This window comes from Clarias gariepinus, chromosome 7, assembly GCF_024256425.1.
Source record: "Clarias gariepinus isolate MV-2021 ecotype Netherlands chromosome 7, CGAR_prim_01v2, whole genome shotgun sequence".
NCBI classification, from domain to species: domain Eukaryota; kingdom Metazoa; phylum Chordata; class Actinopteri; order Siluriformes; family Clariidae; genus Clarias; species Clarias gariepinus.
The window spans coordinates 2,756,861-2,782,950 of record NC_071106.1 but is presented as its reverse complement, the minus strand read 5'-3'; the positions used below and the strand labels follow the sequence as shown (position 1 = coordinate 2,782,950).

General features: G+C 37.8%; 1 protein-coding gene across 1 annotated transcript in view; it reads left to right on the top strand.

Moving 5' to 3' along the window:
• The window catches only part of LOC128527601 (NACHT, LRR and PYD domains-containing protein 3-like), a 232,018-nt gene that overhangs the window by 162,978 nt on the left and 42,950 nt on the right, over window positions 1-26,090 (top strand). The gene's annotated exons all lie outside the window — the stretch shown is intronic.

The window sequence follows — 26,090 nt, the reverse complement described above, 5'->3', positions numbered from 1 at the left end:
TTAGGTAATTTGTAATTAAGTACATACTTTAAGCTATAGAATATATTGTTTAATGTGTTGTTGCTAAATCTTATGTACTTTGCATGTGGTATAATGGCGCTGTGGTTCTCGGCCTGTTTTCAGTCTCTGTGTAACAGCTAGAATCAACACACCAGGTTTAAACTAATACTGTACCTGTATATTCTAATACTAATGTCTGTCTGTGTTCATACAACAGTTTATATTTTAGTTTTTGAACACGTTTTGTTGAACACAAATAAACTATAGTAGTGTTCTTTTGTAGCCTTGTGCAAATTAAATCTGTTGAACTCTGCCTCTATATTACTGATGTAATTTGTTTTTCAATTCAATTCAATTTTATTTATATAGCGCTAATAGATAATAATGAGACGAATTAATTAAATGTCTCTGATGAGCAAGCCAAGGGTGATGGCGACGATGGCAAGGAAAAACTCCCTGAGATGGCAATAGGAAGAAACCTTGAAAGGTTTTTCAAAAACATGTTATAGTGGAGAAAATGTATTTAGCATTTGTAAATTATCCTAAACACCTTTAGTGTACTGTACATACTGTAGTATAGAAAGTTGTGTGTACTGTATGATACAATAAAGTATATTTGTATTAACCACAAAGTGTACTTTAGTATTTGTAATTGGCCAGAAGTATAACAGCATGTTACTGCTGCAATAAGAATATACTCATAGTATATTAATCATGTATTTGTAACACAGTAAAAATAGCTGTAATGTACTTATAATACATTAAATATATACTTTAATTTAATTAATTACTGTCAGGTATGTACATTAGTACATAAACAACCATATACTTCAAGTATACTAGGCATACTTAAAATTGTTCCACTTTACCACACAAAAGTACACTTAATATACTTATAATTGTGCTTTTGTATAATTATTTACAACTTAAATGCACACAATAAGTTGTTCCAAAATAGCAAACTTCTAGTATACTAGTCATTAGTCTGCTGCAAGTATACTTAAATATGCTTGGATTTAATATACTTAGCATACTTTTTTTTCACTTGGGTGGACATGCTTTACACACATATTTAACACATTCTAAACATTTACACCTAAGCAAGTAAATACAAGCTAAACAAAAGGCATTATGAACATTTACACCACATAAATCCATAAACATCTCTTAGTTACACACGGCAGTATTTTAGCCAGCTAGAGCTAGCTTGTTTGTGCTAAATAACATTACCGATAGCAGTGTTATAAGCTAACCAAAACGGAGCCTAATATATATATTAGTAACCATAATCTAAAGCTATCCAAAACGAGGTGAAATACATTAGAACATTTATAAACATCTGTAAACTCCATAAGGCATTAGCTTAGCCACCGGGAAATATTATGTTTGCTTCATAAGACAGCATGTTAGCAGTGTTATCTACATGCTACACTAAACTATGTAAATGGCATTGAAAGCCCATGTGTCACTTAAGCTGACAAAAGCTAGCTGAAGTGAGGAAAATATTTACTAATATTAGTTTAATATTATCAGAATAAGAGTTATATAAGACTTAATAACTTACCCACTGACATAGCAGCCTGCTTAAATGTCCTCTGCTGGATCTGTTCTCTCTTCAAAATGCTCCAGTTCGTCGTTGGAGCTACACAGTCTTCTTCTGGGGTAAAGATTAACTCCTCCCATTTTCCAGAACATTCTGAAGAGCTTTCCCGGATGTGTAGCGCGTGCCATCTTCCAAACTCACTGAATCCGTGTGTGTGTGTGTATGTATGTATGTATGGTTTTCAAGACGGTGTCCGGGGGGGGGTGGCCTTGTATGTAATTTACCCGCACTGTTTTCCGTGTGAATGGCATGTGGGCGTGTCCTGTCTCAGGTCATTAGCAGATAATGAAGTGCGACAGAAATTCTGTGCCTCTCCTTGGTTTCCCATGGATTACATGAACTGAAAATATTTCTTTTTAATTTAAATAGTTTTATTTAAAATTAGACACATTAATCTTTCTATAGATATATTTCTCATATCTGTCTTTGCAGTATTTGCGGAGTTTCAGGTCAGTTTAGTGACTGTTTTAAAAACTTGTTTTCGCAGAGACTGAGACGGCTGAAAGCGCACTCTGTTTATTTCTTTTATTTTACAAAAGCACAATGTTTAGTGGATATTGTATTTTGAATATTATATTTTTATTTTTTAACCAACACAGAACAATACAAAAAAGCAACAACAACTATAAAGACAAAGAATGAAAGACAAAAAAAAAAAAAGGATTTTAAAACCATTGTTACATCAGTTCCTCCAGCTTTATACATTGGGTTAACAATGTTATGCATATATTTCTGGGCCAGTGGGCACGGGCAATTAAATGATCTTACATGCCATGAAAAGGTCATAACTTCAAACTACTATCCTTGACACTTGACAGGTAACTGAAAAAGGGTTCCCAGGTGGATTCGAAGTCAGCAATGCTATCAGAAAGATTGTGTCTAAGTCTCTCTAAATGCAAAGTGCTAGAGAGTTCAGAAAGCCAGGATTTAAAAAGTGGTTTTGATGCCTTTTTCCATAAACAAAGAATAATTTTTTTAGCTACCACCATTCCATATTGGACAGCTTTTTTAATTTGATGACTGAACCCACGAAGTGAGTCAGACCAACCAAAAACAGCAATTGCTGGATCAGGGGCAAGAGTACAAGAATAAGCCTTAGAGTAGAATCTGAAAATTTCGCTCCAAAACTCATAAAGTTTTGGGCATGACCAAAAAAGATGTCCCAAGGATCCCTCTGCAGATTCACATTTGTTACAGTTAGAGGAGATGGAGGGGTAGAATTTGTTAAGCTTAACCCGAGAATAATGAAGCCGATGTACTACTTTATATTGGATAAGTTGGTGTCTTGAGTTAATAGAGCATTTATTTATGACCTTAATAGACTTTTTCCAATCCTCATTAGTAATTTGAATACCTAAATCCTTTTCCCAGGAATCTTTCAAATACAGGGTAGATATGTCTAACTGACCAGTAAAAACATCCATAAGATGAGAAATCAAATTAGAGGCATCAGGGGAGGCAGAAAGTAATTTATATATATCATGTTCGTCTGCTAATTGTTCAAAGTGGGGGATAGATGTACGGACATAGTTTCTCAGCTGTAGATATCTAAAAAAATGTGATGGTGAAAGATCAAATTTCTGTTTCAGCTGAGAGAATGTAGCAAATTTACCATCCATGTACAAGTCTCTTACAGTGACCATTCCTTTGCTGGACCAAATCGAAAACGTGGAGTCAATGAGTGATGGCTTAAAGGCGTGGTTATAGGCAATGGGGGTGGACAATGAGGTTGATGGCAACTTAAATACCTTCCGGACCTGACACCATATTTTGAGAGAGCTGCTTACTATAAAGTTTGTGTTGACCACTTTTATGGATGATACAGGCGCCGCAAAAAGCAGAGAGGAAAGAGAGTAATTTGTAGCACTCTGTTCGATGGCGAGCCAAGAAGGGATGTTACCTGAAGACCCCGCTGGATAAGATTTTTTCCAATATGATAAGGCTCTGCAGTTTGCAGCCCAATAATAATACTGGAAGTTTGGCAGGCCAAGTCCACCCTGCGACCTTGGTTTACACACATGTAGTTTAGAGATACGGTGCGCTTTAAAGCCCCACACAAATGGTAGCACGATTGAATCCAGAGTTTGAAAAAATTTTTTGGGCAAAAAGATTGGCAGGTTTTGAAAAAGATATAGAAATCTTGGCAGTGTCACCATCTTGATTGCATTCACGCGCCCTACCATAGACAGCGGAAAGGTCCTCCAACTTTCTATATTAAGCTTTAAGCTCTCTAACATAGCTAAATAATTTAATTTATAAATATCCTTTGTATTTTTTGGAATGGTAACCCCCAAGTATTTTAAACTATCTGTTGCAATTTTAAAAGGTAGGTTTTGTATAAAGCTTGGGTCAGTCTTATTAGTCACAAGCATGAGTTCACTCTTTTGCCAATTTACACAGTAACCAGAGAGCTTTCCAAAAGTCTTCAGTAAATCTAATAGGGGTGGGATGGATCGTTCTGGATCGAGTAGGTGGAGAATAATATCGTCGGCGTAGAGAGATATGTGGTGGTCTAATTGGCCTATCTTGGGTGAAAAAATAAGTGGGTTATTTCTAATAGCAGTCGCAAGTGGTTCTATAGCTATGGCAAAAAGCAGGGGTGAGAGTGGGCACCCCTGTCTAGTGCCCCTATGCAATGCGAATTGTGAAGACTTGTCAAAATTGGTGAGCACCGAAGCCTTAGGTTTGGCATAAAGCATTTTCACCCAGCAGGAGAACGATTCTCCTAGATCGAATTCCTGGAGCACTGCAATAATCTAACTCCACTCAATTTGGTCGAACGCCTTTTCGGCATCCAGAGATAAGATGGCGACATTTGAAACAGAATCTTGTTTTGAGTATAAAATGTTCATTAAGCGTCTCACATTAAAGAAGGAAAAGCGCCCAGGGATGAAACCGGTCTGATCAGGATGAATAATTTTTGCTATACATTTATTTTATCTGTTTGCAAGAATCTTAGTAAAGATTTTCAGATCTGAATTTAGAAGGGCTATGGGACGATATGATGCCGGATCTGTTTCATCTTTTCCTTTTTTAAGAGTTAGAGAAATGTTTGCGTCGTACATTGACTGAGGAAATTCCTGCTTATCAATTGAATGATTAAATAATCTGAGCATCAGAGGAGCAAGTTTTTAAGAATATTTCTTATAAAATTCTATTCCGAAGCCGTCAGGTCCGGCGGCCTTACCATTGGGAAAAGATGCAATGGCTTTGAGTATTTCATTTAATGTTATCTTTGCATTAAGGGCGTCTCGATCTGCTTCATCCAATTTAGGGAGGTGTAGTGATTGAAGAAAGTGGGAAAGGGTTGTAGGGACAGTGGGAGATCGAGATTCATACAAAGCCTCGTAAAATTCCTTAAAACATTTGTTGATGTCACTGGGGTTTGTCGTAAGGGTTCCATCCTTTTTCCTAATTTGGTGTATAGCTCTATTAGCTTGAACACTTCTTAATTGACGCGCGAGCAGCCTATCTGGTTTGTCTCCTAGCTCAAATTGCTTTTGTTTTATTTTTAATAGCATACTACTAATTTGGTCTGAAAAAATTGTATTATATTCTAATTTTAATGCTGCAATCTCTTTGAGAACCTCAGGGTTTGCTGAGTCTACATGTAGATGTTCAAGTTGATTAAGACGTGCTTCAATTGCTAACAGGGATTTTTTCCTTTGTTTTTTTAGGCTGGATTCATATGAAATTATGTATCCTCTTAATACCGCCTTAAGTGACTCCCACAGTGTTGAATCAGATACTTCGCCTGTGTCGTTGAACATAAGATACTCATCTAACCATTCGGTTACACGTTGGGAAAAATGAGAATCAAAGAGTAATGTAGGATTGAATCGCCAGTTATAGCTGGGCTTAATTTCAAAAAGGTCAAGAGAAATGGTCACTGCAGAGTGGTCTGAGATTATTCTGTTGTGATGCTTAATTGCAGTTACACATGAGGCAACCTTGAAATCGGCCAGGAAAAAATCTATTCTGGAATATGAGCTATGAACGTTAGAAAAAAACGTATATTGTGTGTCAGTTGGGTGGTTCAGCCTCCAAATATCAACTAAATCATATGAGTTAATTAATTCGTTTAAGGTGGAAGTAGAGTTAGGCAAGTGACCCACAGAACGGGCAGGAGTCCTGTCCAGAGTGGGATCTAGAACCAGGTTAAAGTCACCACCAATTATTAAATGTGTGTTAGACAAATTGGGGAGGAGATTAAAAACTTTACGGAAAAAGGATGGGTCGTCATGATTTGGTCCATATAGATTCAATAGTGTAATATGTACAGAAAAGATTAAACCCGAGACTATCACATATCGACCATTTGGATCACTAATGGTAGATATATGCCTAAAAGGTATTGTTCTGCGGATCAGAATGGCAACTCCTCTAGCCCTGCATGAAAAGGTAGACTGAAACACCTGTGAAACCCAGCTACACCTAAGTAGTCTTTGTTCATTATGCTTGATATGTGTCTCTTGCAAAAATATGATATCAGCAGATATTGACTTCAAATAAGAAAAGACTTTGAACCTTTTAACCCGGTTATTAATGCCTCGTACATTCCAGCTGGCTAAGGTGACATTACAATTTGAGGATTGCATATTATATGGCAGTACAATTGAGCTTCACTTTTATGATAACTGTATGGAACTGGAGTTATTACAGTAAACAGGACAAAACATATAACACTTAACACACACTCATGAAAAAAGAGAACCCCCAGCGCCCTCCCCCCCTCCCTCTCTACCTTCCGCTTCCCCAAACGAAGTGGAATACAAAATACAAACCCCATATGAACCGTGGAGCTACAAGGCTTCCTACACAGTAAAATAAGCAGTGTTAATACGGCAGTGTTGCTTTGTCTTTACTCTTAAGGAGTTAATTCAACAACAAATAGTGAAAGATACCCCCTAGTGTTGGTGATAACTAGCAGAGTTAATTTCTGCGTCGTTAACTTTACTCTGTGAAGCTCCGCCCCTCAATCTACCCCCTGCGAAGATCTGAACTGGACAGGAGTTTTCTGGTCGCCATTTTAGTTTAGCTCCAATCGACAGGTAAGCTTGTTTAAGTAACGTACTAAAACACAGTTTTAATATTTCATCTAAATAAATGTGCTAATGTTACTGTATATGTTGTATTTTGATGCAATTTTTGTAGTTTTGTCGATTTAATTTCGGAACTTCCGATTAGGTAACGTCGTGGCAAGTTCATGCGTTTTCGTCATGCAATGCTAAAACAAATTATGACAATAATCTAACTTAATTTGTTTGTTTGTTTTCCGTTGCAATTGGCATTATATCCCATGAATATGGTTTAGTTGTTTTAATGTTGAATTATCTAACGTCCCAATGGGGCATCGGCATTTTTATATGTTGGATAACGTTAGTTGAAATTGTGAAGTTTCAGCATGGACTGTAACTTTAAATTAGATATTTGCATCATGTAAGTTATGTCAATGTTTAACGTATAATTCATGTAATATCGGTGCTGATGTACGTTAGATTTAGTTGATTTTCCACATGTATTACGACGTTAGATACAGTATTATGTTTTAACGTTAGACGGCGCTATGGGCTTAGCGATGGTTTAAAGCTGTGCAACGAAGGAATAAAACGCCCGCTAAATCGTTTACCTTTCATAATGTTATGGTTATTAATGTTAGTCACAGAATTAACCGATATGATCAGAACGTTACATGTTAGTGCTAGTATCCTGTTTGTAAGAAGTGGCAGTGTTTAAACGCTGTATATTAGAAAAATAACGAAAATGTGCTTTAATCTTGACAATGAAACTGAGTTGTGCAATATAATTGACATATTGTCGCTGTTTTACATTCTCAATTTAAGGCAACTTCGATCAGAAACTGTATGGCATCACTAGATGAAAAGTGACTGTAAGTATTTACTGAACTATTTGACATTTCTTTTGCTATTTAGTATGACCAATTCTTAGATCCAACTGAGGTGACTATGTAAATTATTGCAACAGTATTACTTTGGGCATATTTATTTATATGTTGGACATGAAATCTTTTTACACTATAATTTGTGTGATACTCTTGTCACTTCTCAGATCATGCTAGTTAAGGTGAAACTTGGGGATGCCCAAAAATTTGTCAAGATAACTGAGCTGAGCCTGGAGGAATTTTTGACTGCTGGTAAAAACAAAACAAAACATATATATACTTCCATTACATTCATTTTTCTATTTTTATTTATTTATGTTACTTGATGAGTGTCTAGTAATTTTACATGAGACTATATATAGTCACATGTTGCTTGTTCCCTGATGTTCAAAGTTAATCATTGCTGTGTAAAACCTTGTAAGTCCGTATACTTTCTCATAAAATTGCATGCTTTTTTGTTTGTTTGGTTTTTTTTTTTTTTAAGCATTTTTAAAGTTTGGTGTTCCATCTGTACAAGAGAATGAGAAGGTTTTTGATGAATCAGGGACTGAGGTGGATGATGATGTTTTTGAGGATGTAGTCAGATCCTCAGTCGGAGTCCTTACCATAAAACATGGAGCAGGTTTGTATTTATTACATTACACATTAGAAATTTAATACTACTAATTAACAACAATTCCCCATAAATATTCATCTGCAAACAGACTTGGGCTCTGCCTCTCCACAAGCCTCTCATGGGCAGTCAAATCAGTCCCTGTCTTCCATTGACTCCAGTGACTCACAGGATACAGTCATTATTGAAGAAAGCTCCTCCAGTAAACGAATGAGGTTAGACGATGAAGCTAAAAAGGTAGGTATAATATATATATATATATACTCACATACATATATATATACACACATACATATACATATACATACAAATATTTATTCATTTTATTATTTGTTTGAGTTGGTAGAAACCATTCTTGTCCAAAAACCTGGTGGGGAGCATATAATAAATGAATACAACCGAACCAAGTCTCTGGGTGACGAAACAAGGAGGAAAATGGTTAACATCTTAACAGCTGACATGACAGAAAAGAATGGGTAATCTTCATAATCATTACCTGGTGTATATATGATCTCTATAGTTTTACATTGTTGTTGTTGTTTAAATTCATGCAAAGGACACTAAAAATCTCTTTTTTTTACTGCAGTACATCACCACCAAAGCAGGTGAAAGAAAAATATGCCAAAGGAATTGTGGCTTTGTTCCCTTACCTGAGTGACCCCTTTTCTAAAAATGGCTACGTAAGTGTCAGCTTTGAATTCTAATACTTTGTTGGCATGTTAAATGTTGCTGATCTCACATACCCATAGGTGGTGTATTTTGCTGTTGAATTTAAAGACTTTACCTTTATTTTTGTTTTCCTAAGGAACATTATTATGATGGCGAAAGCGGTACTGGGTACTTAGCATGGAGACTCAAAACTATACAGAGAGGCTTAGCTAAGGAACGACGTGCGTCATTTGAAGGTACATGATGAAATTCTGAAATCTACCTTTTTTATTTTTATGTAGCTCATTTTGCAATCTTTTACAGAAGTTCTCTTGCTAAATTGCCTGTTTAAGGATTAACTTTATTTGTCATTCATTGAGCAGTGTTTTAAAATGTTTTGTTGTTCATTATCAGGACAAGGAACTTCTGCTGAAGCAGGGTCTGGTGGACCAACTGTAAGACGGCAGTCAGAGTTTAATTCAGAGACCACCCTGAGTGAGGATGAATCCAAGGAAGCAATTGCATTTATGAGCCATTCTTCTGATAAGGATGCCGTCAAGAAAAAAAATGAAATTGACATTCGACTATCGCCGCAACATGGTTCTTGATCCCATGCAGTCAAGTGATATATTAATAGTCTTTCCATGATTCAAAAACATTAAAGGCTTGGTAAAGTGTTTATAATCATACTTTTAACAAATTCTGATGTTCTGATGTTTGGAGAAGGAGTGTCAGGCAAGCTACTGGAGAAGTGGACCACTGCATTCAAGAAAAAAGTGATTCAGCAGTGCAAAAAGCTTCCAAGCACCAGTGATTTGGAAGAACTACTGCTCGCAGCTGCATCTCCTACTGGTGACTCAGAAGAGGGTGTTAACTTTGGTAAGATGTTTAAGATCAGGTTTTTACATTAAATATTATTTAGAAATATTAAGATTAAAATTTGGTACCCATACATTTTTAATGTTCTTTCTATTTTTTTACTTTTTTATTTTTTTATATCTTTACTTCACTTCCAGTTTGCATTATTGATCAGATTTTGCTGACATAATGTATGTGTGTAAACAGGCTGGGACAGCGACCTCTCTTCTATAATACTTCTGTTGCATCTGATCCCACCTTCTGCCCAAGGCCGGAAAAGACCAGGAAAGGTGTCTGCCTCTCAAGCAGAAAAACACCTTGTTGTCTTCAAGAAGGTTTGTTTTTTTTCTTGTTTTATTTTCCTGTTTTATATTTAACATATTTTTGATAGCTCTCTCCAATTTGCTTGGCCTTCTCAGAGTGGAACAAACATTGAGGAGCATCTTCGAGAAATTACAGCTGTTGCTCAACCCTACCTCCTGGCCGTGGGACCTCAGAAGAATTCAGTTCACAACTACTTCATCGTTCTTGATCGGCAGGCCATTTCATGCGAGTCAACCTCTTCGCTTGGAGAAGAGCTGTTGACAAGCTGTTTAAGGCACACTTTGTTTTTGGCACCTCTTACAACATTATGGTACACAACATGTACACTTTCATTCAGACCACTGTGTACAACACAGATGTTGGCAAAGTGAAGGAGATCGTGTTGCTGATTAGAGGTTAGAGCAAGGCTGCTTAGCTAGGTGCTAAGTTTAAGTAGCTAAGTTTTTCTGCCCTCATGAAGTGTTTTGTTGGTTCGGCTGAGTTATATGGTTCAAAATTGCTTCTTAGGCACTTCAGATTAGTTCATGGTTTTGTTCCTGGAAAGAATCTTCGCCTTAAATGTGTAGAGGCAGGGTGTTGTTCTGTGTTTAGGACTTTTTCAGGGTTTAGAAAACACTTGAATTCAAAACATCCTGAGGAAAATGACCAGCATTTTGACACCATTGACAACTGTGAGACTGCTGAGGCAGAAGGACAAAGTAGTGCTCAAACATTTGATCAGGTTGACTCTGTTAGAGAGGTGGCCACGACATCTGTATTGTTAAAGTCAAAAAAGAGCACTTTGGATATGTGTGCATCTGCTGTTGCACAACTAAAATTTGCTGGGTTAAGTCAATCTGCTGTAAGTGGTTTTGTTTCATCTATGGAGGAAATAGTTTGTGAGATTCACAGTCAGGCCCAGGATACAGCTTTGCTCTGTCTGTCTCCACATGACATTGCAACTAAAAGGAAAATAGAAAGTTCATTTCAACATTTGGAAAATCCATTTACTTTGTTAAATTCGGAAGCCAAACGAAAGAGACTATTTACAGAGAAATGGGGAACTGTTGAACCAACCGAAATAGTGCTTGGCACAAGATTTGATAGCAGGAGAAATAAAACCACTGGAACATTTGATCAAGTTGTTGTAACAGATAAGTTTTCTTATGTTCCGATTTTAGAAACTCTGAAGTCAATTTTACAAAATCCGCATCTTACTGATTTGTTTAAACCCAGGCATGTTCCAAAGGAAGGTGTTTATGTTGATTTAAGTGATGCGGCCCATTTTAAAAGTAATCCTTTATTTTGCACAGAAAAAGATGCTTTACAAATTCAGTTATTTTATGATGATTTCGAGACTGCTAACCCTTTGGTTTCTAAAAAAGGTATACACAAATTGGGTGCTATCTATTTTACATTAAGGAATTTCCCCCCCATTTTTAACTCCTCACTGGATAACATTCATTTATGTGCCCTCTTTCATGCACAGGATATTAGACGGTATGGTTTTAATTCTATAATTGAGCCTCTAGTAAATGATCTAAAAGTGCTTGAAATTGAGGGGGTTAAGAATCCGGTATCTAGAAATTGTGTAAGGGGTACAGTTGTTCAAGTCACAGGGGATAACCTTGGCTTACACAGTTTATTAGGATTTCTGGAGTCATTTGGGGCTCAATATTGCTGTCGTTTCTGTGTTCTTGAGAAAGATCGCTTTCAATTTGTATTTTCTGAAGATAACCCTGAAGTTAGACTAAGAACAACTGAGATGCATGCTCTGCACTGTAAAAGGTTACAAGATGACTCTACACTACCACATGTTTATGGCGTCAAACGGGTGTGTTTGTTAAATTCACTCAAGTATTTCAACACAGCAAACAATTTTGCTGTGGATATAATGCACGACATTTTAGAAGGTGTCGCACAGCTTGAGGTAAAACTTGTGCTGCAGTACATTGAGCATAATTTTTTGAGTGCTGATGATCTTGCTGGTAGAATACATGCTTTTGATTATGGTTACAATCAGCAGAGGAACCATCCTCCAATGGTCAAATTGTTTGGTGGAAGCAACGATTTGGGTTTAAATGCCATCCAATCTTGGTGCTTGTTACTCAACATGCCTCTGTTATTTGGCGATTTAGTGCAGAGAGATGATAAACACTGGTATCTTTTGCTTTTACTTCTACAGATTGTTAACATCGTATTTTCACCAGTCATAACAGAAGGCATGACCATTTATCTTAAACATTTAATAACTGAACATCACCAGCTATTCAAAAAATTATTTCCCGAAAAAAATCTGTTGCCAAAGCGTCACATAATGATACATTACCCACAGTGTATAAGGAAAATTGGACCAATTCTGCACATGTGGTGTATGCGTTATGAAGCGAAACACAAATTCTTTAAAACACAATTAAAAAGCTTCAAAAACATCACCAAAACGCTAGCCAAAAAGCACCAGAGTTGTATGGCAATTCACTGGGAGTCTTTTAGCCAGTACAGATTGACTCTTGGTCCAGGGAAGATGATGGAACTCAGTGACCTTAAAGGTGGCATGGACATTGCTTCCAAACTAGGGGTGGAAATATCAGAACTTGTCTATTCTGTAAAGTGGATCAAACATCATGGCACAGAGTATCGCCCTGACTTTATTATCTGTACAGAAGTAGCATGTGAGATGCCAGTGTTTTGTAAGATCAAGACTATTGCTGTGAAAGATGAAAATGTACTGCTCTGTGGAACACTGATGGAAACAGTCTGTTTTGATGACCATTACCATGCATTTACAGTCAGAGTGCATCCAGATCGAGTTTTAAAGGTAGTGAATGTTAACGAACTGTTTTATTTCAAACCATTTGATCTTCAAATTAAGTATGGCACAACAGATTCTGCACTGCATATAGTGCCCTATTGCCATTTTATGCAGATGTGATGTTTTTTAGATGTCATGTATGTGTTTAAGCCTGACAGTGTTTTAATAAATGTTTTAATGGTACATTGCGGTTGTTTTCTGTTCTATTCCATGTATTCAATGTAAAAAAAAAAAAAAACACTGTAAGAGTTGACTTTGCACTGGTGCAGAGAAAAGTAGGGACACCAGAGAGTGAAATAATGACACTTATGGAGTTATTTGATCAGCATTTTAACCCATTACAACCCAAAATGGGTTTTCAAAATTGTACTCTCTAAGTGGGATTTTTTTTACTAATAAAAATTTAAATAAACTCTACAAAAGTGAAATATTAACACCATGTGGTGTTAATTTTCCCTTAGTGTTAAATTGTCGTAACACTATTTAGAGTTAATTTTCGTTAGTGTTAAATTGTAGTAACACTATCCAGTGTTGAGCAGTGTTAATTATTTACTCCAAACAGAGTTAATTTTACTCTGAAAATTGAACACTATGACAAGAGTCAATTTATCACCAATTCTGAGTGGGACCAAATACACTCGGGTCCAGTGTTAAATTTAACTCCTAAAGAGTTATTTTAACACTGCAAAATTTACTGTGTAAGGAGCAATAAGGATACTTATCCGCGGCAGTAAACTTTACTGTCGAGAAAAAAAAAAAAAAAAAAACAAACAAACAAACGGCTCCTCCTCTAGCCTCGACGCATAAAATTAACAAAACTAGTGATTTTGAGCATTAGCATGAAGCCAAAAGCATTACCAAACATTAGTATACCAAAATACCGGAACCATAATCACGCAAAAGGATACTTTCAATGTAGTCAAAAGTCCTGGTTATACTAGTGGGCGCGGACGGGCGCATGTCCTACGTCCGAGAGCCCGGGTCACCGCTTAGTATAGCGGCGCATAAACCAGACCACACTCACAGGCTTGATATACTTAGCACAATTGAGAAAATTGTCAAGTGTACGTGTGTAGGAAGAAGTCAAGAAGCTGTGATAATTGCATTGGCGAATGCTTCGGCGTCCTCGACTGAATTGAAAATTCTCTTTTCCGATCCCTGAGTGACAATCAGACGCGCGGGGAACAGTAGTCCATACCTGACACCAGCCTCCTTCAATTTATTCTTAACTCCGTCAAATTTTCGGCGCTGCGACAGAACCTCCGCTGTCAGATCAGGATATATAGAGATCCGCGTGCCCCTTAAACTGCAGGGGTGACTGTTGTCTGGACAACCTCAGGATTAATTCTTTCACTGGGTAATGGTGGATTCTTGCTATTAGCATCCGGGGCGCCCTCCTTTGGCTGGCAGGGGTCCAATGCGATATGCGCGATCCACTTTTACTCCAGATGGGAAATTTTGGTCTCCCAGGATGGCCGGTATCAGCTTCTCCACAAATTCCGTTGGGCGACCATTTTCAACTTTCTCTTGTAGCCCCGCAATTTTAATATTTTGCCGACGGGAGCGACCCTCCAGGTCATCAAGCTTGACGCGTAGGGCTTTATTGGCGGCAACAATATCCTTGCAAAGAACCTCTAACTCGGAAATGCGACCGTCATGCTCGACTCTCGCGCCCTCGAGATAGAGTTAGTTTCGTTAAGCGATGCTTGCATTTGTGACAAGGTGTTTTCGATGGAGTTAAATCTGTCGTTCATCGACTTATCCATAGTTTGGATAGACGCTTGGATTGCCGCTAAGATTGGGGCTAAGGCCGTGGCCTCGTCGCTGACAGTAGCACTGGCCGCGTGTTCAGCCAGTGTTTGCTTCTCCATCGACTGTTCGTCTACATTAACCGATTGGTCACATTTCTTTGCTCTTGGTTTCGTCATCTTGACTTCAGGCTTCAAATTATATTGTTTCGTTTTGATCATAATTAAATAAAACTAGTTTTTCCGAGGTTAATGGAGGAGCTCCTCAAAACTACGTCTACTCCATTCGGTGCTCTCGAGCGCCCCCCTTTTGTGGATATTGTGAGTATACATAAATAAAAGTAGACCCTTTACAGATTTAAATGATGTACTACACTTATTTGTTTGATCAAACATGACGAAACATTTTAAGTTCTTTTCACGGTTATCAGAAAAAAATGCAAGTTTTGCTGCCGACGGCAAGTCAGACTCCTAAGGGTTAATTTGGTAGACCTGCTGTTTTAATTAGATATCAGAAAGAAAGGACTGACTCAGCTGGACCCAGTGCTGTGTCCCTGCGGAGTGGCAAGTCAATGGGTGCACCTATAGTTTTTCAAGAAGAAAAGAAAGAACGGTAAGGAATGTTCTGTAAACGCTCCAGTTTTTATTGATTTAAGAATTAATACTATTGTTGTATCCTGATTTATATTGGCAAAATAAGCAAAAAAAAAGTAGCATTAGGATATGACATAGTAAACTAAATTACTTGGTAGTTAAATTAATATTAACGATAGATATATTTCCTTATATTGGCAATGTTTAGGAACAATCAGACCCAGGGTGGCAAATATAGTGTACCTTCACTTTACAACGCCATTGTTCTTTTTTTTTTTTTTTTTTTAAATTGCGGTGCACAGTATGAAGAATTAACATACATTTTTTATTTTAAGTTCAAAAAAGTTCTCCCTTAACATAACACCTTAAATATATCCTGATATGTCTTGATTAATGTACTTAATTCAATAATAAATTCATTAATCATTGGTGTATTTGATTAATTGATTGATTATTATTCTTTAGCATTTGAGACCAGACAGCAAGCAATGTTAGAGTGATGGAGCATAACAATGGTACCAGAGGTAAGATACAGAATACCATTCATGTACAGATAAAAAAAAGCAGAACATTACTTCTGCAGTTTTTTTCAATCATGATTATAATATTTGTTTATGAATCTTCTTAGCAGTTGTTATTTTCTGTTAAAGGGGTCATACAGACCTACATGCATTTTTTTAAGCTGTTTGGACTGAACTGTGTGTTAGGAGAGTGCGTACACAACCACTCTACGATGATAAAGAGCCACCCAGTGGATTTCTTTTCATTTATTACAATAACATGCCCCTTCTGAAATCAGGCCAATCGCAAATCCCTGTCGATGTGACGCCACACCACAAGAGGCCGCTCCTACACTAGTTGATTGACACTGGTGTTTTAGCAAAGACCCGCCCCGAGTGAAAAGAAGCTGTCGGCCATTGTTTTTCGCCGCTGGAGCAAAATGGCGCCTAAGCGAGTGTGGTGTACAGTTGTTGGGTGTAATAGCGAACACAGCAGTCGTCATTCACCACCGACATCTGAGTCACTGAGGACGCAGTGGCTGAATTTAGTTTTTAAAGCTAACGTCCCCGCCGATCTACCTAAATGCGTTCATGTTTGCGCTAATAATTTTTCACCAGACTGCTTTATAAACGTAGGTCAATATAAAGCAGGTTTTACTAGGAAGCTGCTCCTAAAAAATGGATCTGTACTAATGCTTTGTTTTCCTGCTTCATCTTCACCAGGCTCAGTGAGTAATTTCTTTTTCTATGACTCTTTGCAGATCGCCTTTTCTAATAATCACGATGAATGCGGAGTGTAAGTTAACTTATACTCTCATAGAACATGGTTATGGCTTCTTCTCTATGTACAGCCGTCTCTATATAATCCCTAATCGCCCGTTTATAATAAACAATGCATTAAGGTGATTGTCTAGTTGCAAACTGTGTACGTAGTTGGAAAACTATATTATGCTTACCTTTGTTACGTTAGATGGTTTATAACGATGTCTGTCGAAGATTAAGAAGTCATGTAAACACATCAGTAAACACATCACGTCCGTATCTCTCTCAGTAAGCTTCTCCGCTTTATGTTGTAGTTGCTCGCGGCAGTGTAACAGCCCGTTAATTTATGCCCATGCAGTGATGAGAAAGACAAATCGATTCGATGCATGTCTATTCTTTTAATTTCTGCGTTGTCAGGCGATATTACAAACCTCTGCGTAGGTTCCATACTTAAATCAAACCAAAAATGACTGAAGAAAACAGGCTCAGGCTCAAATGCTTTGTGGGTAATGCAGTCCAAAGCATTGCCCGCACTGGACTACACTCCTGTGGCTATACCCCACGTGTGTTGTGAAGACACGCCCCATAGAACTGGGGGGGCGGGCTTAGCAGAGGTCATGAGCATTTAAATTAGCATGTACTGAAACAGGTTGCTGAGAACAGAGCTAGTTTTTACCAGGTAAAAGTAGTGTTTTTTTTACACAATCCTTTTGAATTTTTAATTGACGTATAATACAAACTTTTCATTAGGACCCTAAAGATCATATTAACATTTAATAAAAAATGGGATGTGTGGGACCTTTAACACCTAGAAAATATTGCGAATTATTTTTGAATAATTTTAAGAGATTAACCAAAGCAAAATTTCAAATTGCTTTCTTTATGTTTTTAGGACTAGACCCTGTGTGGAATTAAAGATTCAAATCTATACCGAAGAATACATTTAGGATAATTAACGAGGGAATACCAAGGCATGGAAAGTCAAGACTTCTAAATGAGATTTACACAGAACTCTACATCACACCAGTAGACACCTCGATGAGCTACATGAGGTCAGACGTGTCGAAAGGGAATTTATGAGACGATATGAAACAACAGAGGAGTGCATCAATTGTAATGAGATATTTAAACCCATACCTGGAGATGAGAAACCCACCAGAACTGTGTAACAGAAGGCATTGCTGGAATTGGAAAAACAGTGTCTGTGCAGAAGTTTGTTCAGGACTGGGCTGAAGGAATAGCAAATCGAGATTTTGACTTAATTTTTTCATTTAACTTTAGAGAGCTAAATTTTAGGAAGGAAGAATATCGCAGTTTGTTTGAGCTTCTCCATTATTTGATTCCAGAAATTAAAGAACTTAAAACAGACTATCATCACCACAGAATCTTGTTCATCTTTGATGGACTGCATAAGTCTCGTTTCTCCATCGATTTCCAGAACAGCAAAATATTGACTGATCCTACAGCGTCAGCTTCGCTAGATATCCTGTTAACAAATCTTATTAAGGGAAATTTGCATTCCTCTGGATAACATCCCGACCTGCAGCATCCAGTCAGATTCCACCTGTTTATGTTAAAGGTCCTACACATCATAGTTTTCATTAAATGTTAATATGATCTTTAGGGTCCTAATGAAAAGTTTGTATTATACGTAAATTAAAAATTCAAAATTATTGTGTAAAAAAAACACTAATTTTACCTGGTAAAAACTAGCTCTGTTCTCAGCAACCTGTTTCAGTACATGCTAATTTAAATGCTCATGACCTCTGGAAAAGGCGATCTGCAAAGAGTCATAGTAAAATAAATCACACTCACCGAGCCTGGTGAAGATAAGGCAGGAACACGAAGCGTTAGTACAAATCCATTTTTTAGGAGCAGCTTCCTAGTAAAACCTGCTTTATATTGACCCGCGTTTATAAAGCAGTCTGGTGAAAAATTATTATCGCAAACATGAACGCATTTAGGTAAATCGGCGGGGACGTTAGCTTCAAAAACTAAATTCAGCCACTGCGTCCTCAGTGACTCAGATACCTAGGTAGGTACCCTAGGTCACTAACCCTAGGTAGTGAATGACAACTGCTGTGTTCGCTATTACACCCAACAACTGTACACAACACTCGCTTAGGCGCCATTTTGCTCCAGCGGCGAAAAACAATGGCCGACAGCTTCTTCTCACTCGGGGCGGGTCTTTGCTAAAACACCAGTGTCAATCAACTAGTGTAGGAGCGTCCTCTGTCGGTGTGGCGTCACATCGACAGGCATTTGTGATTGGCCTGATTTCAGAAGGGGGATGTTATTGTAATAAATGAAAAAAAAACCACTGGACGGCTCTTTATCATCATAGAGTGGTTGTGTACGCACTCTCCTAACACACAGTTCAGTCCAAACAGCTTAAAAAAGTGCATGTAGGCCTGTATGACCCCTTTAACAGAGTAACAGAGATATGAGGGTTTAATGACCCTCAGAAAGATGAGTACTTCAGAAAAAGAATCAGTGATCAAACCCTAGCTAATTAAATCATCACACATCTAAAGTCATCACGAAGTCTTTACATTATGTGCCACATGGCAGTCTTCTGTTGGATTATAGCGACTGTTCTCGAGGAAATGTTCAGTGAAGCAAAAACTGGAGACGTCCCCAAGACCATAACTCAAATGTTCACATATTTCCTGATTTTACAGCTAAAACGTATCCCAAAAGTACAAAAGTCATGAAATGAATTCTCGACAGATTGCAGACATTGTACTAAAACTGGGAAAGCTGGCATTCCAGCAGCTGGACAAGGGAAACCTGATCTTCTATGAGGAGGACATCACCGAGTGTGGCATTGATGTCAGAGAGGCCTCAGTGTACTCAGGAGTTTGCACTCAGATCTTTATTGAGGAACCTTTTTTTATCCACATCTGGGGAAGGTGTACAGCTTTGTGCATCTTAGTGTTCACGAGCATCTTGCTGCAGTGTATGCTTTTCTCTCATGTGTCAATAGAAATCTTTCAAAACAACAAACATTCAAAATCTTCAAAGCAACTCTGTTAAACCTTCTATAGGTAATACTAGACCAGGCCTTACAGAGTAAGAATAAACACCTGGACTTTTTCATCTGCTTTCGTATGGGGCTCTCACTGGAGTCCAATTCAGTACTCTTACAAGACCTACTGACAGAGACAGGACACAGATATCTGAGGGAAAATGCAGCTGAGACAAAAAACGGAATAACTACGCATATCAAGAAAATGATTGCAGATGTTGGTCTTTCGGCTGCTCCCGGCTAGGGGTCGCCACAGTGGAACATCCAGTTTGCACAACAACTTGGCAAAGGCTTTCCGCATGGCAGGCGTAACACCTACCACTGAGCCACAGTGCCCTAACAAAATGATTGCAGATGATCAAGATTACAATATGCCATTCTGTCAATCTGTTCCATTGTCTGATTGAACTGAATGACCTGTCTCTAGTACAGGAAGTTCAAGTCTTTTTGGATAAAACAGGAAATAATCGCCTTACGGCGGTCGACTTTAGTGCAGTTAAATGGTTAGCTGTGGTTTTTTTGTTAATGAACTCAGAGGAGGATCTGAAAGAGTTTAATCTCCAGACATACGCACCATCGGAGGACTGTTATACGCAGTTGTATACAGTTGCCATGGTATCTAGGAAAGAACTGTAGGTTTTTTCCCCCTATTCCCTAGATTTGTATTAAACTATGAATTTGTTAGAATAAAATAGAATAGTCTTTATTGTCATTTCAACAAGTACAACTTAATTAAATGTGCCATCTCTTAATGCAAAAAAAAAAAAAAAAGACACCATGATGAGAGAACAGTAGAATCTTGGATTGCGAGTAACCCGGTTTGCGAGCGTTCCTCAAGATGAGCAAAAATCTTTAATAAATTTTGTCTTGATGAACAAGCAAGTCTTGATTTACCAATGTCTTGAAGTACCAAATATCATCGAGTATCGCATGTGGAACACATGCACTTCTTGTTTTGATGCAAAGAGTAACATGTTCACAACTGAGCCAAAGTTTTTTTTTCTAAAGCATTTTTTATTTTGTGTTTGTATGTGTGTGTGCTCACGCGGGGTGGGTATGTGTGTGCTCACACAGAGGTTTGTGTGTGTGTCCTACACAGCTGCCCCCTTCCTCCATGCTTCCTCTTCTCCTCTCTCTAGTCTATATTACTGTAGCTAGGATTCTTTTGCAGTGATTGTGTCGAAAAACTATTGACACATGCACTCTGCTTCCTGTGTTCAGCTGCTTTGTTCTCCGCTCTTTTTGAACATGACAATCCTTACAATCCTCCAGTTACAGTTAGAACTGTATGTAGCTCTGCAATTTCAAAGGTAAAGTATTTTAAGATAAAGCATTTTATATGAATATTATATATATATGAGTTTTCATTATTTCTCATGGGCAAATTCACTTTGATATACAAATGTCTTGATATATGAATTTTTTAATGTAAGCACACTTCTGGAACCAATTATGCTTGCAATCCAAGGTTACACTGTATTACAAATATTTTATAACTCACTCAAACCATTCAAATGATTCTGCCTTATTATGGTTGGAGCTACACATCCTGCTCCTGTGCTCCCAGTGATCCAGACCCCATCTGCCCTCTGCACCTACTGACTCATCCCTGTGCTTCATGTTAATTTAAAGAACTTCTGTTATATTGAACTTTCAGCGGCATAACACACATGGTGTTATATCATCTCTATCCGTTATCACCCAAATGAGGATGGGTTCCCTGTTGAGTCTGGTTCCTCTCAAGGTTTCTTCCTATTGCCATCTCAGGGAGTTTTTCCTTGCCACTGTCGCCATCACCCTTGGCTTGCTCATCAGAGAAATTTTATTCATTCATATCATTATTATCTAGACACATTTTTCTCACACATACACAATTTATTATTATAATTAATATTTTATGATTTTATTATTATTATTATTATTATTATTTTTGAATTTCTTTCATCTTTGTGAAGCTGCTTTGAGACAATGACCATTGTTAAAAGCGCTATATAAATAAAATTTAATTGAATTGAATTGAAAATAAGTCACAGTCATTCTACCTTTACTAAACTGAAATCAAGAGCATCGCTGCTTAACACGATAAATGTGACATTATCTACATATTTGAGTTTCGTTTTGTGTCTTAATGAGAATGTTTTATATTAAATGCAATCAAGCAAAATGATTTTACTTAATATGGAAAATTGTTTTAAAATAAAGTTGTGTTATGTTATGTGTTAAGTTATGTGACTTTAAATATAAACATTTAAGGAGATGTGTTGTTTATTATTTTGTCAGACTGTGTGATTGTAATCTCAGAGAGAAAAGCGGTGACGTTCTAGTAAATGCTCTCAACTCAAAGTATTCATTTATGAGAGAGCTGGACCAACAAACTGCAGGATTCAGGAGTCAAAGGGCTTTCTACTGGATTGATGAACCCACACTGTAAACTGGAGATCCTCATGTAAAACCTTATTATTTTTCTTATGTTAATCAACTCAAAACAGTTAAAGACGGTGCTGCAGATATAATTTGTATTACAGTAAAATCTTGGATTGTGATTTACTTGGTCTGCGATTGTTTTGCAAGACAAGCAAAAAGTTTTATAGATTTTAACTAGATAAAACGAGCAAGGTCACATGATCACAACTGAGACAATAATTCCTCTCTCTCTTGTGCTGTGGGATTGTGGGTAATAGTCTCCCATGCTCAGTCAAAGTGCACGTGCGTCACTCATATAGTCAACATCCATGCGCATGTGAAGTGTTTACTATTAAATTGTGACCCCCATGTGTTTGCGCACATAAAGCATTTTTTTATATTGTGTTCAAGGTGACTGTTCTATAGTAAATGTACTGCAACAACAGCCCTCAGGAAGACCAAAATGGTTAAAAAGGCTATAGGTGTCTGGGAGATTAATCTGTTTAATGACAATGCATCCGCAAAAGGAGGAAAAAGAAAGTATCATTAGAGAGGTTCCTTGTTACAGTCGCAAAAAAAGAAAAAGATTCCAGTTGGCCGACAGAGACTCAGTGTCAGAGAGCAGTGATTCTGTTAGTGTGTGTGTGTGTGTGTGTGTGTGTGTGTGTGTGTGCATGTAAAAGTCAACCTACACAGTAGCCACCCTTCACCTCTCCTCTCTCATCTCCATCTCACTCATACAAGTCATGATTTTATTCACGGTAAAGTGCAGGTTAATTCGTTTTATTTTTACTTTATATTTTGTATTATCTATTTTTATATGAATATTTTGGGTTGTGGAACCAGTTATCTAGTTTCCATTATTTCCTCTTGAGAATTTTTTTAATATACGAGTGCTGTGGATTATGAATTGTGCTCCCAATCGAAGGATTAACTGTATTTTGGGCCTTCCTGGGGCTAAAATTGTTCACTGAGTCGATTGAGTAGAAAGTTGATAAAATAAAATGTTGTTTAATTTTATTTATTTATTTATTTTGTCACAGACTGTGTGGTTGTAATCTCACAGAGAAAAGTGGTGAAGTTCTGGCAATCACTTTCAATTTAAACTGTTCGTGTCTTCGAGAACTGGACCTCAGTGACAATAAACTGCACAATTCAGGAGTCAAAATACTTTCTGTTGGGTTGATGAGCCAACACTGTAAACTGGAGATCCTTAGGTAACAGCTTTTTTTTTTTTTTTTAATCTATTGTGGGACTTTGCAGGAGATGAAATATGTCACTACATGAAAATCTAGTACAGATGTGGCCATTAAGACTGCGCGTGTTTTCCCGCGGGATGCCTCAATTTAGCGTGCGGCGCGCCGCGACTTGCCGTAAGCAACATTCGGGAATTTAAATAAATGTGTTGTGCTTCACTGAATATCCGCCAGGTGGCGCATGGAAGGACTTTATTTAAACGCCGGACCAAGTACTGTACAACGAAGAATTGTGTATAATTACTTACTCTAAAACAATATTGTTCCCAATGCTGAAGCAAACATGAATTTTATTTTGCTTTACAACAGATCTTTCATGATAAATGTGTGTATATGTGCTTCATATTTTTTTCATAATGATGAAACGAGATGCCCAGATTTGTGCTTTAAAATTCTTAATAAGTTTCTTATATATTTTTTGTAATGTTTTAACAGGGACAAAACAGTGAAAGACATGGCAATGTCTCGGTTTAAATGGTGTTGAAATTAATTTAATTTCCTGATAGTAGGCTATCTGATAGTCTTAACTATGCGAATGTCCTGATTCGTGAATATGCCAACATATCTTATTTAAAACGTAAAAAATGTGTCGACATCATCAGAAGACATGAATGAACTATATATATTATATTATTAAGTAAATATTATTTTATGACCACGAACTTCTTCGGGCTTTTTATAATAATCATCATATTTGCTGTTTGTGTCCAGCAATTAATAATTATTTTATACATTATTTAACCACTCCTGGAAATAATAGCTGGAATGTGATGTGATTGTGAATTCATGACTGAAATAAAGCAGTTTGTCTTTTGTAAAGTACTTTCACTTTACAAAAGGCAGCATTTTTATCAAAAGGTTGATAAACGTGTGTTGTACAGTATATACACCGCGACAGTGCGCGCAGTTACTCACTTCTCACCTTTCATGTAGGTCTGCTCGGACTAATTCGTTTTAAACCCCTCAAAAATGTGTGTGTATACAGCTCAAAACCTCCACCGGTATTAAAGATAGCATCTATTTAGAAAAAATGCCCCAGTGATTTCGGAGCTTCAGGAAATCTCCCGGCGCTCTGCGCATAACACCGGGCCAACTCATGTCGGAAAGAATTTATAAACGGTTTCTAAACGTGGGCTATTGTTTTTACTTATAATATTTGTTAATTTAATTTACATGAGGTTTGGGCTCAGGACTTCGATTCGGCATCGTGATTCTCCTCTTTAATTTACTCCATAGTTTTAATCAGCGCTCAGCCGCATGCATGAAGTTTTCCAGAGCGCACCGGCAGAAGTAGACTAATGATTATGAACGCGTCGGGAAAACAGCAAGCAGACTGACTCTAACCATTTAAAAAAACTCTTGCGTTCATTTTCTGACGCGCTCAAGTTCACCAAAAACAATACAGAACAGCGCAGCTTATTTGCTTTCAAACATTTATAAAATCACGTTTTTTCGTTATTGTGAGTGCACTTAAATAAAAGTTGAGTCTTATAAAGGCATGTAGTCTTATATAGTTTTATTATATAGTTTTTGCACATTAATCAGAGTCCTCATCTGTTACATTTTTGAGGACAATAGTTTTTTTTCAGCCTGTCACGGCGTGCGCCCAAATCAATATCGCTCCTCGCTCACTAGTTAGGCGGCCTCTCCTTCAGATATGCGAAGAATCGGGGCTGCGGAATTAGGCATGAATGGTGAAGAAGAGCTCTCCTTACTAAAGATCCCGGGCTTACTAAAGATCCGGGCTTCCAATCCGTGCTATAAAATACTCGGGGTTTGTTGGTTTACAGTGGATTTTACTACGCGGTGTGAGTGAGACGCGCGGAAGTGCGGCATGCAAGCGGGGCAAATGGAACGCAGCCCAGAGACTTCAAAGAAGAGCCAGCGCAGGCGGACGGAGGCAGGAGCTGCTGTCCGCGGATGGCCGTCGTACTCGTATTTTATAGCGCAAGGTGCAAACCCGGGATCATTGGCATGGATGAGCTATGTCCAGCTCTGTATTGTTCTTTTAGTGTCACTGCGTGTGCTTACAATGCCAGACAACATTTAAATGCAAATTATTCACTCTCCCCAAGTGTGAATCAGCTGTTCTCACCTATACATATTAACCTATACGTTCTCACCTAAAGTGTTTAGGTGAAATTCCACCTATACAAGTGTGACAAATATGCAAAGAAAAAAAAATAGGAAGGGGCAAATACTTTTTCATGGCACTTCACATGTAGTCAGATTGTTCCACTGGCTGAAACTGTGGCAGGTGGAGTTATAGCACTTTTCAAATCACACTTACTATACACTGATATGAATAACTTTGAATGATGAATGCTACGTTAATATGATCTCGGGCTTGCTCCACATTATAAAAGCAAAGCGCGGAGATGGAGATCAGGGAATTCCATCCAGGGTGGTGGAAAATAGGCAGTGGCGGTTCTGCACTGAATTGCTCCCCGGGCGAGACTACCTCCCGCCCCCCCGTCACCGCCACTTCCAACCAACCAAACCCCCTGTCTGAAGTCTGCTCGGTCTTGTTAATTTGTTTTAAAACCCCCAATTCTGTGAATTCCCCCAGCAGCGAAACCGGTTTGATGACTTCACACCTGTTGTAAAGGTGAGATGGGGGATTACAGTAACTGTGGGTGCGCTTCACCTCGGAGCGCGCTGTCGCGTTGTATTCAATGAATAGACTAAAACAAAATCATGTTTGCTTCAGCATTGGAAACAATATTGTATTAGGCTAACTTTATTAAAGATTATACACTTTTGTATTCTTTGTCCACACACGTGGGCATCTTTAAATTTTTAGATATTGATCCTTTCTCGAAGCAGCGAATTTTCTGAGCAAATTAATAATAATTTCCATGAATAAAAAGGAGGAAGAAGAAAAGGTTATGCGAAAATAAGAAAAAGCTTTAGAGGTAAATGCTGTGAAATGCTTCAAATGAACAGATTCTGCCTATAACAGGTCAGGGACAGTAAGGCTGGACCCAGCAGCGCACCACATCCCACATCATAATACATGCTGATAATGACCAACACGTCTCCCCTGATCTACCAGAGCCA